Genomic DNA, 17349 nt, shown 5'->3' on the forward strand with positions numbered 1-17349 from the left:
ATTAAAAAAATACCAACTAACTCTACGCAATACTAATTATACTCTACCATTTCTGTTTATTTTATATGATAGAAAAAATTTAAAAATAAATTAATTGAATGTAATTTATAAACAATTTAAAAAAATTAAAGTTTTCGATCTTAAAAAGCGTGAAATAAAATCATAATTTAAATTATATTTATTTTTTGTCTCTATCGTGTGTTGGTTATTAGTGATGTCTAGCGCTTTCACACTGTTTTAACCGCCACACCCAACCACACCTACAGTCAGGTGGCATGGACCACATATGCAAATGACAGGAGTATAATCAGGAGAAGGAAAAACTCTCCAGATGATCATCTTATTATGATTAATTTACTTTGCTTTAATAATATTTGCCTAATAAATATTCATTAATTTAAATTTGAGAGCACTTTTTAGTCATATTCGATAATCACGTCTGGTAAGTGGCATATGCGATTGTTTGTCGGCTTGTTTAAGCGAATAATTTTTAAACTAAACCAATTTATATTAACATAGGTATCAGATGTGCACGTAAGTATCTTCCCACAAACAATTTTTTTAGATATAATCATTACGTGTTAGCCGACTATCCTAGTTATTTTTAGGTCACTATTTGATTGTAGCAATAACATCATTCTTTAAAAATAATTTTAAATTTAAATATATAACGTTTGTTGCTTATTTGTGTATTATTGATTGTGTACGACGCTTATGGTTTACAGCTGGGAAGAGTAAAAGATGCTAGACCTCTATCCTAATATCTTTAAGTTTTGAAAAGAATATAAAAATAACTAGATTATGGCACTATATTTAGAGATAATAAAGCATAAAGAACTTAAACTTACGGCACTTACGCTCCTTGAATTGTATGAAAACTTAAAAACATGTTAAATAATGCTAGAGTTGTCAACTGTCTCTCTTTAATTCATAACGGAAAGAAAACGTTTTGACATTTTTACTCTTCTTAAATTATTTAACACCTAGTTCGTAACATAAAATTACATTTTCTACCCCATTCTGTTAAAAAAATAATCGTACAGTAAGCGAAAATGTCGCATAAGCACGCATATAAAACATTATATAAATGGAAAGAAAATGCAGTTATAATTTTGTTAAAATAATATTAAAGCCTAGATAAATTTGCTTTATATATAAATAACTTTATATAATTTTTTCTCTTAAGAGCATTGTCTAGTTGGGATGAATACAGTCTATTTACTCCATCTGAAAGTCTGGACTAAATCCAGTCTCTATCAATTCACTCCAATTCGGGATCAGTTTAACTCCCAAGTGATAGTAGGAAGTGATGTAGTGACCACGAGTATACCGTGACTCGCTAGATAAAGCACAGACAATAAGTTTGATTCCTTAAATCAGACGAAAGAGAGAAAGTAAAAAAGAAGAAAAGGCTCTTGGACAAACTCAACGACTGCAAGGATGAAGAAGCTTGTCTATATATGGGGTATATAAACGAGTCAGGAACAATTTCCAATTGTGAATTCTGTCCTTCAAGTTAATAATTCTCTTTCTGTACATGTTGTAAATAAAAGTAGTTTCCTTTTCCAAATAAGGAAAAAAGTTAGAAAATGCCTGCAGCACTCTACTGTAATATATTGAGTGATTACTTCTAAAAGAAAAAAGAAGGGGGAGGGAAACTAAGATCACAAAACAGCAAGAACAATTGAAAAAGACACTCGAAAATTCGAAGTTTTTTCTTGAAAAATACTTTTGGAAATTTGGACTTAGTCGAATATCTGATTAGAAAGAAGGTAGTCAATCATTATGTCACGGTAGTTGGTAACCTTGGGTTACGATTATGATGGAGCTACTAACACTTGTGTTTTACTGCGATTCTACAATTACCAGTAACATAGAAGCTGATTGTAGCACTTGATATGTCTTTCCTCCTCCATTTATGGTTTGGTGTGTCGCTTCAGTGAGATCAATCGGAGCGAAACGAGAAATGACCATTCATGGTAAGAATGTGTCGACTTTAAATACAAACTTTGCTGAATATAGTTTACGATTCAGTAAAGTTCAGATTTTGTTATAAAATGAAAAGAAAATGAACTATTTTTCAATGGATAATTCTAAATTTTCGATGAAAACTGAGAGAAAAATACACTCAAGTTTTTTAGATAAGCAGACTTAGTTTGCAGACTTAAATAATTAAATTCTAAGACTATATAATCGATTAGTTTAGAAAAAAAGCAGATTTTCTTCGTAATAACTGCAATTTTTGGTAATTTTGAGTGCAAAATATAACAATTTTATTATCGAAATTTTTCTATAAAAAAAGTGAAAAAGAATCTAAATACATATTTGCGGTTCAACCTTATAATCCCTTTTAAAATTATTCTTTTGTCAAAGAGTAAATTTGAAGATATCAACGGCTTAATGGGTTATCACTGTTAGGAGAAAACTAATATAAGTACATCTTTAAGAGAAAACAATCTCCCTTTTTTCCTCTCGTATGTTTTCTAAATTAACCGTCCTACATTCTGACACATTACAATAGCTTTACCACATCTATTTGTGATTTCTCAATGGAATACTCTGATGAGTCTTGGTTGTCATGGAAACAAAGATTCCCTCTCTTTTCTACCCTTCTTATGTTTCTTCCAATAACATAAATATAGCTTTAGTTTATATTCTCTTGCGATTGTTCTTAATATAATTTTCCGTCCTGATTTTTAACGGGGTTCACAAAATCATACTTCCAGCTGTAAATACACTCGAGGCATTAACGTTATGCTGTTTTTAAAGTCTAGAGTGGTTGTTGTTTTTATATGTGATGACAAAGCTATCTCATTATCTGCCAAGTACTGTTCTGTATGCTTAACATCGATCCAATCTTGAGAAAGCAAACTAAAGTATAGCATGTGTTACTTTGCTCATTTTACGAAAATTCCAAATGCAACACTACTTCCGAATTTCTACCATCTGCTAACCTCGTGCATTTTATTTTATTTTATTTTTTTTATTTTTTTCGAGTAAAGGTTTCAAACGAAATCACAAAAGAAAACGTTATCATCTCCCACTGTGGAGCTTAAAATGTGTTTTTCTCAACCCGCTTTTATTCTAAAATATAATTCATGATAATTCATCATTCATATGGAGAAAAGATGAAGATGTTTTGCAGATTTAAAGAGTAAAATGGATTTTTTTAAATAGAAAATTGTTTGTTGAAAATATTGCATTTCGTTACTCTCCATTATGTAATTATTCTGTAATGATCATATCTAATGATTATTTCTATACAGTTTTAAGATTTTTAAGCATGTTTTTCAGATTAGAAAATCATTAAAAAATTTTAAAATATATTTATTATGGTTTAGAATATACAAATAAATCATTAAAAAATATTTTCTGATATATTCCTATAAATTAATTTCGATATAACAAATACAGAATGGTATATTATTAACTATTAAAATAATTTAAAAATAATGATTTATTTCATAGAAGAATAGATAGAAAACATTGAATAAAGTAAAAAACATTTTTCCAGGGGAAATTTTACCGTAATTAACTTAGAAGTAGATGCTCCTTCCAACATCTTTCTTTACAAAATGCCGTTTATTTACGGATCACGTGACCACACGGATAAGAGGGATAATGGAAGAAATGGTTTGTTGTAATGACTTAAAACCGTAGAACCATTGACCAGACAAACTGCCCTGCACGTGGCTAGCTAATAACTTAAGTACCGTAAAAACAATAGTCTTTCTGATACTTACAGTGTACCTCACCTCAATCCTCTTAAACCACACTTCAATTGATTTTCTGTACGGAGTTAGACTATGGGAAAAAATCAACTAGTTCAATCCAGAAGGTACTTAACCGAAGAATGAACAATAAAAAATACTTTTAAAGTAAAGCAGTTCTAAATCAAGAAAAGTCTGGAACAAAGTACATTAAAGCTCCCAAAATAAAAATCTAGATATCTCCATAAGATATAAGTCTATAATACCCGAAAATATTTTTGTATAAAATTATTTTTCTTTTAAATATAGTTTAGCCCAACAAGTAGCATTAACATTCATTTATAATTGACGACATGCATTAAGATATAAATATATTTCGTTGAAGACGAATAAAAGTTTAAAAACAACGTGATTAAATTCATTTTATTAATTGTCACAATTTCATGAAGGATTCTTTTAAATCTTAAGAATAATAAATATTTTACTAAGTACTATCGCTAGTTGAATAAATAAACAACAGTCAGATCAATTAGAGAGATTGGAAGAGATGGTGAAGAGCTGCCCATCGACATGTTCTATTAAATGCATCTTATTACAAAGAAAAAAGAGATCTTAGACATTTCATGAATATTTCATTTGCACTATCCGGATACGTTTTTATGTATGAATATCTTTAGAAATTCGTCTGATTTTTGTGTTGACAATTTTTGATAGACAAAATCACACAGATGCAATTATACTGGAAGTATATAATGCGTTTCATTAATGTGAATAGGGCGGTGTCTGCACACGTTCTCGTTCTATTCATATTTAATGAGATGGCATCGTACCTGAGCTTACTCGGCTCTTTATTGATCACATTCAATTTACTAATTGATAAATTAACATTTTATGCTGTTGATGAATGTGTGGTGAATTCTTCACCAACCGTAATTTTTTCGATTAGTCTGTGTACTAGCAAATTTTCGTAAATTAGATCTTCGTATAATTATCCTTGCACTATTGACCGGTTTCTGTCATTGAAAAAAAAACCCCAAGAAATTGTATGGATTAAACTCGTCGAGTGCAGCATGTTACAGATCACAAAACTAAGCAAGAGGTTTTAAAAAGCTCGGGGCAAATTGTGCAGTTGAGGACCCTTCTCTCCCCATAAGTAGTGAATCGAGTCTCTTCTGCCTCTAGCTATACCCCATATTTCCCCTCCCAGACTATATAATTGGGACACGACCTATTCTTCGTGTTACTTTTAGTTTAATTTTTTGGAAATAAATCATCCTAAAGCATTTAAAAATTGAAAAATTACCGAAAAAAAAGAAAAGTATCAAATATTAATCTAAATTGATTAAAATTGTCCTAATATTTAATCAAATTCTTATAAATAATGTGTTTTTTTTAATTTATATTAATTGTAATTGATTTTTATTAACGTTTTTTGAAACCAATTGCTTTTTCTTGTCTTTTCATGATACTTGATTGAATTTTATTGCAATTGATTAGCCTTTTTTTATTTATTTATTTTTTGTTCATTACAATTAATTTTAAAAATAATCTATTTCCTAAAATAGATTAGATTTTTTTTTATTACAAACTCAATTGACATTAATTAAAATTATCAATTCCGAGACTATTTTGTAAAGGGAATTTTTATTAAAAATCAGAAAAAAATATATATTAAAGACTCCAACTAGAATAAAGCAAATCCAATTATATAATAAAATATACAAGATATTCTTAAAACATTTACTAAGATAAAAGTAAAAATGTGATAAATAAATAAATAAATAAATTTTACTTTATTTTGCAAACTATTATCAATAAATAATCTATCAATTTAGTTTAACCAGTAAAACATTTATACAACAAATAATTAAATGATTTTTAGACATACATATAAAACTACAATTTTTCATATAATACACAAACTCAATTTACTATATATATATATATATATATTATAGAAATTAATATATCAATTAGAGAATTAAGTATTGTTTTTATATATCATCACCTGTAATTTAAGTTTTGAACGTTACATTAATAATCAATTGGAAAAGATGTGATATCGAACATTCCTCATTGATAATTCTATAACAATCATTGAACGAATATTACATGTTATGTTGTCATAGTAACAATATGTGGTCATTTAGTTACGAGTTCGATACACGAAAACAATCACTGCTTATACAAACCACAAAACAAAATATCACAGTCATATAGAAAGGAAACAATACTGTCAACACTTATTACATTATCAATACAATGAATAAAAAATATAAAATATACATTATATTATTTTCACATTTTTTTTATAAATTAATATTTCAAAATACCTACCTAATATATACTTACCTCGTTACTAAATATATTTCTTTCATTTTTCGTACAGTTTTCAATAAGAATATTCTGGATACGTTTAGGCCTATAATTTTTTTTATTTATTTAATATCACAAATAAAAATGGGCATTATCATATTTATGTATTACCCAAGGATGATTTTTATTTGATTATTATTTTATTTTACTTTTGATGGAAATAACTGATGTTTACTGTATTTAATCGATCAAAAACTTACGATGATTCATTTTATCGCCCGGTTCCGGTTAATTTGATGATATCTGATAATTTATCTTCAACGAAGTAAGAAGATTTGGAAATCATACCTTCTTTCATCTTCAACTTCTGCAATTTTATAAACAATTTTGTGTTATAGAAATTCCATTTTAATGACTAGGATAAGAAAGAGTAAAAAGAAAAGGCGAAAGGGAGGAGGAAGGAAGAAAGGAGGGAAAAAATAACAATTTTTTCGATATCATAAAATTTACATAGGATATCCGTTCTAGTTATGCATATAAATTTTTCACCGGAATCACTTTTTCAAAATGAAAACAAGTGTATGTATGTTATATATATATATATATATATATTGAAGAAAGTTGCACACAGAACAAGATTGAAAAGCCCACTATGCAATATCGACGCATGAGCAAGAAGGGGATACTAGTCCGCAGGGAATGGTGGGTAATTCCGGCAGGAAGTGAATGGAGTGAAAGAACGGAAATTGACAGAGACTCTGACTCCGAACCATAGAGATCGCCAACGATCCTTCTCTACGGGAGAAAGCATCGAGTCGGCTTTATTTTGTGGAGTAAACTAACAAATGCAACTCGTCTCCCACTGACGAACTAGGCTAATTAAATTGTTGTTTACATAACCATACTCTATACATCGCCGGGAGGATAGTTTGGTTGTCTTCCAACAGATGGTATCTCTCTAAGAATATTAATTCAATCAACTGTTAGCTCAGAAACGAAATGATTACAAAGCAATAGTTACCTCAAGGCAATAAAGACGTTTGCGGTTCGCCAATATTTGGAATGAAAGGAAAATTGTAAATTTTCAAACTTACCCGTACGACGCACTGGCATACCTACGGACCTTACACAACGTATATTTATGTACAAATATAAAGTAAAGCGAATCTGATTCGGAAAAAAATAAGAGAGAGATTGGAAATGCAAAGCGAGTGTTGTGATTAATATAGAGACAAATAGGAGAATCGATTGAAAACGTAACATTAATGCCAAGAAAGAAAAATTATTTTTCCTGGAATTATTCTTAGAAAGTCGATTTTAAATTAGTTTATGAATAAAAGTTTATTTTCTTTCTTCTTTCCCTCTTCCTTTCTTCTTTACCTTCATCTGATAAATTGTGATTTAATGTTTGTCAAAAGTTGATATGGATATTAGAAATGTATTTATTTTGATTATTGGAATATTTAAATTATTTGTTCTTTCGATTTTTAAAAATTAGTTATTTTATCCCCTGTTAAAACTGGTTAAATATTTATAAGTAAAAATTTATTAAATTTTATTTTAATATTACTTACATATTTTTTTTTTCTTGTCACTAAATTTTTAAATATTCTAAATTGACTTTTTAACATTTTCTCTTTTTTAAATAATAAATTAAGGAAATAAAATTGAAATTTTTTAAAACACTCAATTTTTTCCTAACTATTTTTTTCCATTATTCATTTAATTTAAAGTGATTTATTTTTCAAAAAACCGATTTAAAGTAACCGATTGTCATTTATTGCGATTGTGTTTTTTTTTCTTTTAAATTTCCGAAAATTGATTGTAATTAATTTTTAATTCCTTTTTATTTTATTATAATTGACATTTTGAAAACTGAATGTTATTGTAATTGACATTTTTGAAAATTGTGCGCGTGCCTGTTTTTGCCCCGTTTTTGTAATTTACAGATTTATGAAATCGATTTAAAGTAAGGGGGAATAAAAACAAAAAATAAATAAAATAAAATAAAGACATTTACAATGTCATAAATGTTTAAGTGAAGTGAAAATATGCAATTTACTAAGTTTAAAATTGCGACTAATTCTTTTTTAAATCATAAAAATGGAATGGTTTACTAAGTAATTACGTAAACGAAGATATCATAAAAGCATGGCATATATTTATCTCACTAACGTGTATTGCGTGTTACAAAGCAAGAAAGTGAATAACGCGTGGGATGGACCTTACACGGTATGACATTATGTTGTGACATATTGTCGTGCCTGTATCAAAAGTCGACTTTGAGGACAATCGAGATACAATAACATTCTCATAAACAATCCTTTTTTTCCTTTTTTAATTTTTCCCCCTCTCAGTAAAGTAATTAAACTGGAAAATTTCACCATTTAAAATATTATATCAAAATTACCCTCTTAAGGGTTCATATATAGCTAATAATATTACTTATAATTCTGTAATTAAATATCATTAGCAGAAAGATGCTATTAATATTAATGGCATCATTTCCTGGAATGCATTTGTCAGGAATTCAAACTCTCTTTCTATCTAATAGCTAACAATTACCAAATACTATATAAACAGGCCTATATTAGTTTATGAAAGCTTTAAGAGTCAAAAGTCTGTTAGTGACAGCAGATCATTTAAGAGCACATATTTCTCAATTAAACATACAAAGTATATACTTTTCTGAGAAATTATCTTATGTTAATTCGCTTAATAGTAATTTTCGTAAATTGGCTAATATACAATTGCATTTAGGATCGTGCAAATGGCTCTTTAAATTTTCTTCGGTGTGTAAAATTGCATTTTGGTGTATAACACTAAACGAGCCATGGTTAGGAGCGTATAGGCAAATGTAAGTGTATGCATTTAAGGTAAGAATATAGAACGGTTACTTACCTTTATAAGAATTGTGGTTGCGTTATCCCTGCGTTGAGCAAGGAGACGTAAGGACGACGTAGTCGTTAGCTTGCAGGACGATCGGCAACTGGCAACGTCGACGAAGTCCGAACGTGCTTTGCTTCTTCCTCCAGACTATTCCATTTTAGTAGAGGGTGTGGACCGTTAGTCGCGTGAAGCGAAATTATTGACTGGAAATTGAAACGTGTTGAATATTATTTAATATTCTAAGGAATATATCGAAGTTATTTATGCCATTCATCCCCATTGGAATATCAAATTGTTCTAAGGAATACTTTTAATTCGTCATTACCCTAAGGAGGGGGAAAAAATTGACTAAGCGACATCTGTGAGAGAATCCGGGTAATAAGTTCTGTAAAGTGATTCTTCTCGTAATCACTGGTTACAGTGTGAGATAGTGTAAAGCTTGGGGCGTTAATTAGGGTTGTGCCTTCCATTCATATTTTATGACTGTATAAAAATTAGAGAAAATGTGGGCTCATAATTTTCCTATGTCTCCAGGAGATATCTGAGAATTAGAGTGTATTCTGGTCGTAAATTTACTGGATGTCGTTTAAGGAAATTTATAAGAGGACAAGAAAGATGAAAGCTAAAAGCACTCACTATCTGTGGGTTTTGATGCGTGAATAATTTTAAGCACACTCAATATATTATAAGAATATATAATTTTATTGACTGGACTGTTCATATTTCGCCATGGCGACATTATCATATTAATTAATAGTGTAAAAATTAATTTGGATAAGTAAATGTAATTTCTAAATATGGGAAAGGTTATATTTAACTCGTTAAAGTGGATATCTTGCATAAACATGATTCCGAGGCAATAAAATACTTCCAGCACATCACATTATTCACACAAATGACACGATATTCGTACATTAAAACTAATTAAAAATCAACATATTATAAACATGTATATAACCTCTTTTCTGATTCTTCTTGTTAAGTAGAACGCATTAAGAGATGCTTAAGAATCTTTTAAAATACAAAAGGATTAACTATGTTTGTCACGACACTTTGTAAGGACGAGTTTTAAATCGTTAATGATCAAGACATATAAATTTTAGGAGAAGGAGACAAACACACATTATTTAGTTAATGTATGTGAATTGGTGCCATAAAACGAATATATAAAGCTACAGATGAGATTTAGAATCCACCTATCTGTTCCCTACGTCTGGATTATAAGAGGTTAAAAAAATTAAATTAAATTAAAGTCTAAACGTCTTATCGATTTTATACACTTTTTAAAGCATTAAAACATTATTTATGCATAATTTGTTTTAGGAAATAGAATATTGACGAATAACTTTAAAATTTTTTCAGATAAAAAGCGTTAGTAATAATCATTTTATGTTTAACAGTCCGTAAAGTTCAGGGAAATCTTTCAATATATCATAAAGTTGTTCATCTTCGTATCAGAAAAGAATATGAGTAAAACAGAAGTCAAGTACAGTGAATATTGAAGTCAACTTACAGTACTATATAAATCTTTCAGTGGGTTAAAGTAGATAGTTCTATCTTTCGCTATGCTTAATCGTCCATACAGAAATTTAATAAACTTTCAGCGAAGAAGAATCATTTTCTCTCATGTTATAGCGAAAGATAATAAATGATTTTTTAATCTTATATTTTAAAAATAAAATTCACCACATTGTTTATATTACATTGAATATATATATGTTGTATATACATTTTAACAGATGGGTGTATATTTTATTTATTTAAAATTTTTCAGACAAGTGTTTTAAAATAAAGTTGCCCCTGTAAATCTTTCTTTCCCTCTCGCATCTGGAAGCTTGAGGTGATCCCAGCTTTGGACCATTTTAAAGAGTACATTTTTTTACTTTGCGACTTGCATTTTTTGGTTCGGTTGAACGAAGTTAATCTTATAAAATATTTCGAATGCGATTTTTGAGGATTTCAATTCAAATCAATCAGGAACAAGCAAGTCAGATCAATTCCTGTTGGTGATGGGAAGTATCCCACTTCTTCATCGAATTGTGAAGTGAGGTGTGCAACATCCCACTTCTGTTTGGACAACGTAAGGTTTAGCAAACAGGACGAGAAAATAAACCGTTTCAGTTAATGCTTTTCGCCAGAACTTAATCCTTACCATAGTTCTTGTTACTATGGCAACCCATCTTTGTATCTTAAAGCATCTTTTGAAGTATAGTAGAGAAGATTCTTTTTTATGTTACTTTCTACTATTTTTTTCTCGGGGCATTTTCAGAAAATAGTTGCTTGTATGTTCTATCATAATCTGTAGAAATACTCTCACTCTCGATAAAGCGCTTAACTTGTAAAGGAAAAAAAATATATATTTTAAGCATTATATCATTTTATATAATAATAAGTTACATTTATATTAAACAAGATTTAAATATAAATTCAAAATGACTTTTATAAAATAATCCAAAGAGCATTAAATTTTTATTTAAAAGCTTCGTAATTTATCTAAAGTTAGAAAATTGCGTGAAAGTAAAACATAAAAATTATAAATAAATTATTTGTCGAACAAATAGGTAAAGAATTCATTATTTTAATATAAGCGCAATATGTTTTATTAATTCGTATGCATAAATTTAAATGTATTATATAGTTTATCAATTTAAATATTAAACTATTACGTGATATGCCAAAATTAACCCACTTGAACAAGTATTAGGCATGGAAATTTAAAATATAAAAATAATGAATATGAAAACTTTGTCCAGTGTAATGTGTTTCACTCATAAAATATTCATTTATATATAACAAATTGGCCTTAATAAATATTTATATACGATAAAAATTTGCTTGTTTTCCCCCCTCTCATCTAACTTTTAAGATATTCATAGTTATGGACTTACACATTTATATATTTCGTGTATGTTTAAGGAATACTTAATATAAGGATAGATACCTGAGAGCAGAGAAGGGGGAAAATCGAAATACTTTTACACAGCTTCGGTTGACTGGTGATATTCGATAAAAATCGTTTTGGATGATTCAAAACTTGACAATTAAACAGGCAGATTAAACTTCCCCTTAGTGGTCGGTTGACGAGACAAAGGAATGCCGAGACGAATCGCCTTCATTAGGAAAGATGGTCGGCCTTTCTTTGACTAGCTTTCTCTCCCATTGTAAGTCTCTAGACTCAGAAGGAAGGTAATGGATTCCTAGCAAACCGAATAGAGAGAAAGGATTGCCTCAGCCCATTCAAACTTGTCTCAGTCTGTCAGGATGCTCTTTTCGTCATCACGTGATGCTACCCGTCTCATCATTCTTTTTTAATTACGTTTATATATATATAGGCATTTATAAATAAATAAATATATTGTTAAATTATATTTATTATTTATTAAATAAATATGTTTTATGTTACGAAATCGACAATATTTAAGCATAAGTTTGCATGTTAAAATTAGTCACCCTACATGCTAGTATCCGTTTCCTCTTCTACGTGTAGTTAAGAAAATTACCAATATCCATAGCACGCGATATTTAACTACATTTTATCGTGTTGTTGCTACCATATTTTCTTTCGTTCGAATGGGGTGATTGTTAAGTTGCCTTTTTCCCCAGATATATTTCTTAATGTCAATAAAATGATACATGATTACAAATATTTGAAAGTCAAAATCCGTACGAGAAACGCAATTAAAATGAATTTTGAGTTTTAGTGTTTGATAGGTGATGATGTCCTTAGGAAACAAAATCAAATATCTTTGATGAAGTCGTTCTCAACTTGGGTAAACTCGGTAAAATGAAATAAGCGATTCATTAAATTCAGTCTAGACGCCTTGATTTAATGTAGTTCGAAAGTAGAGTAATTTAAGTTTTACAAGATGGAGAGAAGAGAGTTAGTGGAAGAAAACGAGAGGAAGAAGAAGAAGAAAAGAAAAAAAACTCTCTCTATATATATACATATATATATTTATAAATTTTAAATTTTCAATCAAATTATCTAAAGATGATTTTAAAAAGATTAGATTCCAGAAAATGATTTTTATCTTTGATGTGAATTTTTATTAAAGTGTAAATTCTGACGTTAAATTGGATTTCTCAACCAATTTAATTATATTGAACTGATTAGACCACGTTGTAAAAATTTATAATCGTGATTTTTTTAAAAAATTCTGCAATCATAACTCTGGTTCATCACTATCTTGATTTATAAAATTCGTGCAGATTGTTCATTTATTCCTAATTTCGTATTGTTTCCGCCACTAATTTTCCTTATCAAAAGGGAATTTAACGTTAGATTCCTGTAATAGATACAATATATCTTGGTAATAGATACTGTACTCCTACATAGAACTAAAATAGTTTTTTTTCCCCTTCTTCTTCTTCCCATGCAATTATTTTCGATCCTACATCATCTCGTGCATTAAAAATTTTAAAGTACTCTTCTTAAAAATATAATATAAATTCATTATCTATTAAAATTAAAACCATAAAAAAATTTTAATTTCATAAATAAATAAGCTGATATTAAACTCATTTTTATACTAGACCTAAAAAGTGTTAAGAGCGTTAATTTCCCGGATAAACTTCAAATAATAAAAATAATACTGCGGATTTATAACTAATTTTAACAGCTCTTTAAACAAAAAAACTCGTTAAAACAAACTTATTGAAGTGAGTTAGAGAAGGTGTAAGTTGTTCTACAGCCTTCCTTCATGTGACATAAGTAGAAGAATCTCTCAAGGGAGCACTACTATGGTCAAAAGGTATCTCTAGTGTCCCATTTTACGGTCATTTGTGGCAGACTTTCAATATCTGGCCAGATGTGAGTGTTATAATATCGACACTATTGGTCACCTCCGCCTCATTAAACTGAAGCTGATCACCTAATTACACCTAGAACAAATAACGAGATTGCTTACTTTCTTCGAAGGAAAAAAAATTATGCAGTTATTTTTTATGCATTTTATTTAATTACCTAAAAATATTTTGATTATATAAATGTGCTTAACTTTTTCTTCTTTTCTTATCCTACTTTCTTTTTTTATTCTTTACGTCGATGTCTTTTTTCCATCTTTTTTTCTCTCCTCTCACACTTTCATCTTTCATTGCATCTTCCTTCATCATTTTTCCTTCCTTCATTTTTTGATCAATTTATTATTCATTCTTTCATTCTCTTCTCTTCCTAAGTTTTTCCTGTACTTTTTTATACTATCACAGCACCTATATATACACACAAACAGATACTTATATATATATATATATTTCCTTTCATTTTTTCTTAAAATTCCTATCCTTTCATTTTTTCTTAAAATTCCTATCCGCATCGTCGCGTACTTAAACAATACCATAAATATCCTTTTTATACATTTACTTTCATCCTTCATTTTTACTTTATTTCACACCTTTAATAAAAATTTAGACATCTCTTCAATCTTTCATTTTACTTGCTAAATTTTTAATTTTTGATCATATTATTCTTTTCTTTTTTCCCCTCTTATCCTTTATGAATTTTTTAATTTTAAATTTTTCTTTCTCCTCTCTTTTATCATCCATTTACCTCTTTAATTTACAGGAAAATCCACCATTTACCAACGTATTTTCCCCCTCTCCCTTTTATATAAATTTATTTATCAATAAAAACCAAATGTAAGAATGATTGTTTCTGAAAAATATATTTTTTAATTCTTTATAACTAAAATATGTATGTGACAATCCTTAACATAAACATTGTTGAGAAATATAAACAAACAGATTGACAGATCTAGAGAGAAAGACAACAAACAGTGAAGAGTAGATGACAATGCAACAAAGATAAGAGATTTGCCTCAAGTCTTTTACAATCGCAAAGTTCCCGAAAGAAGCCTCAAGGTTTGTATAGTTAGACAAAGTAGAATAATTGCAATCTCTCAACCGTATCTCGAATCTTTACACGGATGAACTTTCCTAAAATTGTTCTTGAGCATTCTAAAAAGTAATTAAACAACTTATTATCCAAAAGTAATAATTGATTACTAACTAAACTATAATTATAGTCTAGCTCATCATTAAGTTAAAGATAACCTATAATTATACACACAAAGCACTTTTAATAGTTTGGAGAAAATTTTTCTAATTATTCTTATTAATCTTTTTAAACCTTGTAATTTACATTCATTTACGGTTCTACTCCGTCCAAATTACGCTTGCGCTTTCGTGGCTCCGCCCAATCTGGTAGAATTAGGAAAATAAATCCGAATTTGAAAAAAAAGGTATAAAAGAAAATTTAATTTAAAAATAAAATTGGTAAATAATTTCGTAATCTCGAATATTCTTTAATAAAAAATCTTTCAAATTTGCGAAAATTATTATTTTTACTATCTTTAAATATATATTTTTTTATACGATTTTGGAGTTTATTTTGATGTTAATTTTATTATTATTATTTTTATTTTTAAATAGATTCTGTATAAGAAAGTTGAAGAGAAATTTAACGTGTTTTAACTTAAAAATGAGTAAAAATTTATATTTTAAACAATAATTTTAAAGATGAATTTTATTATAAAGAATTTTTTAAAGAATGAGCAACGAAAATATTTAAATAATAATTAAACTTTTAAAGTATTAGAGCAATAACAGATCTTAAATGATATCTACATTGAATAATTTGCATACAAATGGATCTTCTATTTGCAAAGGAAAAATTAATGTAATTTTGTACTTTTTCAATTTAAATACTATGAAACTATTTACGGTAGATTGAATAATCTAAATGTATAAAAATTTTTAACAATTTATCAGCAAAGAAAAAAAACAAAACAAAATGCAAAACTAAATATGCGTAATTAAACCTCGAATGGTTAGAAGATACAAAATGCCATCGATATTTATATACCTTTATATTAAAAGACGAAAAAAAGTTAATCTAATACAACGCAATTTAAAATTACTAACAGAAATAAAGATTTCCGTATGAGCAAATTCTCACTTCACCAATTACTAACAATGTCTGCTATTGTCTCCTGCAGCATCATTGACTGCGCTACTCCAAAACGGGGTATTGCATTTGCATATGCAAATACCGACTCAATCAATTTTCTGTCCGTACCACGTGATCACAGCACGTGTAGAAAGCGTGTCCACTCTTCTGTAATCTGTAAGGTAAGGTTTAATCAGCTCATCATCCCTGGAGTATTGCTCTCTTAACGCATCCAAACCAAATAAGGCGGACATTAGGATCAAGCGTTATTGTAATTATTCAATCGTAAAATGGGCAATTTATACGATTTTTAATTATCTAAATAGTTCATTTTCTGTAACGGTTAAATCTTCTACAACTTTCGTACATTTTATTTGGGAAAAAAAAAAAATATATATATATATATATACTGTATAAGCTATGCATTTTTAACATCTCTGCAAGTTAAGAAAAAGTCGAATCTGTAAACATAAATATATAATTTTCTGTAATAAGCTCTGTTGTATGGGAGAAAAGAAATTTATAATATATTCTTGCTTTTTTTAATATAATATTTGTATACAGATTCCCTTTTTAAATAAATGGATAAGAGGGAATTAGCAAAAATAGCACGCACCTTCCATCAACAGTACTAATGGCTGCATTCTTATCACCCATTCACTAGAGATACTCTTATAGGATGTGATGCACACACGTGCTGTGTACAGATGTTGAGGAGACATTAGCACCCATTTTTTTCTCTTTTATGCGTCTGCTGGGGGTGGATTTTTTTAGGCACTTCTCACCTGTTTGACTGATTAATTTCTGCTCTTTTTTCGTGATACTGATGCAACTTTACTAGTTACAATGTAATGAAGTTGTTTAGAGAATAAAGAAAACAAGTTACAAGACAGAAAAGTTTGAATCAAGTTATCGATAGGCGATATCATAGGGGAAAAAAACGCAAAGTAATTAATCAAAATAGCTTTCGATGAGCTGTGAACATCCAATAGGTTAATTTGTGTTTGGTGTTTAATTTCGACCACAAAATGCAGTTGGTCTATTAAACAAAACTTGGAGGTAGAAGGTTTTTTCCCACTTTGCTTCCTCTTTGGACACAAATCGATGTTCCGATTAACAGCAGCTTTCAATCAATGCCAACTTAACTCTCGTAGAAACAACACAACTCTTGGCACCAGGTGGTGAAGACACTGACTACCTTCTTACGCTCTCAAATCTTTGATAAGTTTTCTTTGCGTTCACTGTTTAGTTGTAAAAGGTTAATTTCGTCGAACTTTATCATATTATTAATTTTTTCTGCACATATTACGCAAGAAAAATATATTCTCGTCAATGTACAATGTATAACATCAGATGGTTATGAAGCCAGTTTTAATGCTACTTTCTAAAATTTTGTCAGCTTTAACAAGTTTTTTCTTTTCTTTTTAGTTTTGTGCTAATTTATATTCACTCAACTTAAGCTTAAGCGCATTTTCTTTTAAAAAATATTTA

The 17349-nt window shown here is 28.8% G+C and overlaps 1 protein-coding gene across 12 annotated transcripts in view; it reads right to left on the reverse strand.

Moving 5' to 3' along the window:
• LOC136968351 (leucine-rich repeat neuronal protein 2-like) overlaps positions 1-9145 on the reverse strand; it is a 35969-nt gene extending 26824 nt beyond the window's left edge. For 3 of the 12 annotated variants that reach the window (XM_067262356.1, XM_067262354.1, XM_067262352.1), the window contains exons 1-3: positions 8928-9058; positions 6287-6393; positions 6063-6132 (exon numbers count right to left, since the gene is read on the reverse strand). The gene's annotated coding sequence lies outside the window, so the exon portion shown is untranslated. Of the gene's footprint in view, positions 1-573; positions 3173-6047; positions 6133-6286; positions 6394-8927 lie in introns of those variants that run through there. The other 9 variants (XM_067262357.1, XM_067262358.1, XM_067262353.1 and 6 more) reach the window with 7 other exon arrangements.
• Between the last annotated feature and the right edge of the window lie 8204 nt (positions 9146-17349).

The sequence above is a fragment of the Centruroides vittatus genome, unplaced genomic scaffold (genome assembly GCF_030686945.1).
Source record: "Centruroides vittatus isolate TY-2023 unplaced genomic scaffold, ASM3068694v2 contig_1450, whole genome shotgun sequence".
Lineage (NCBI taxonomy): Eukaryota > Metazoa > Arthropoda > Arachnida > Scorpiones > Buthidae > Centruroides > Centruroides vittatus.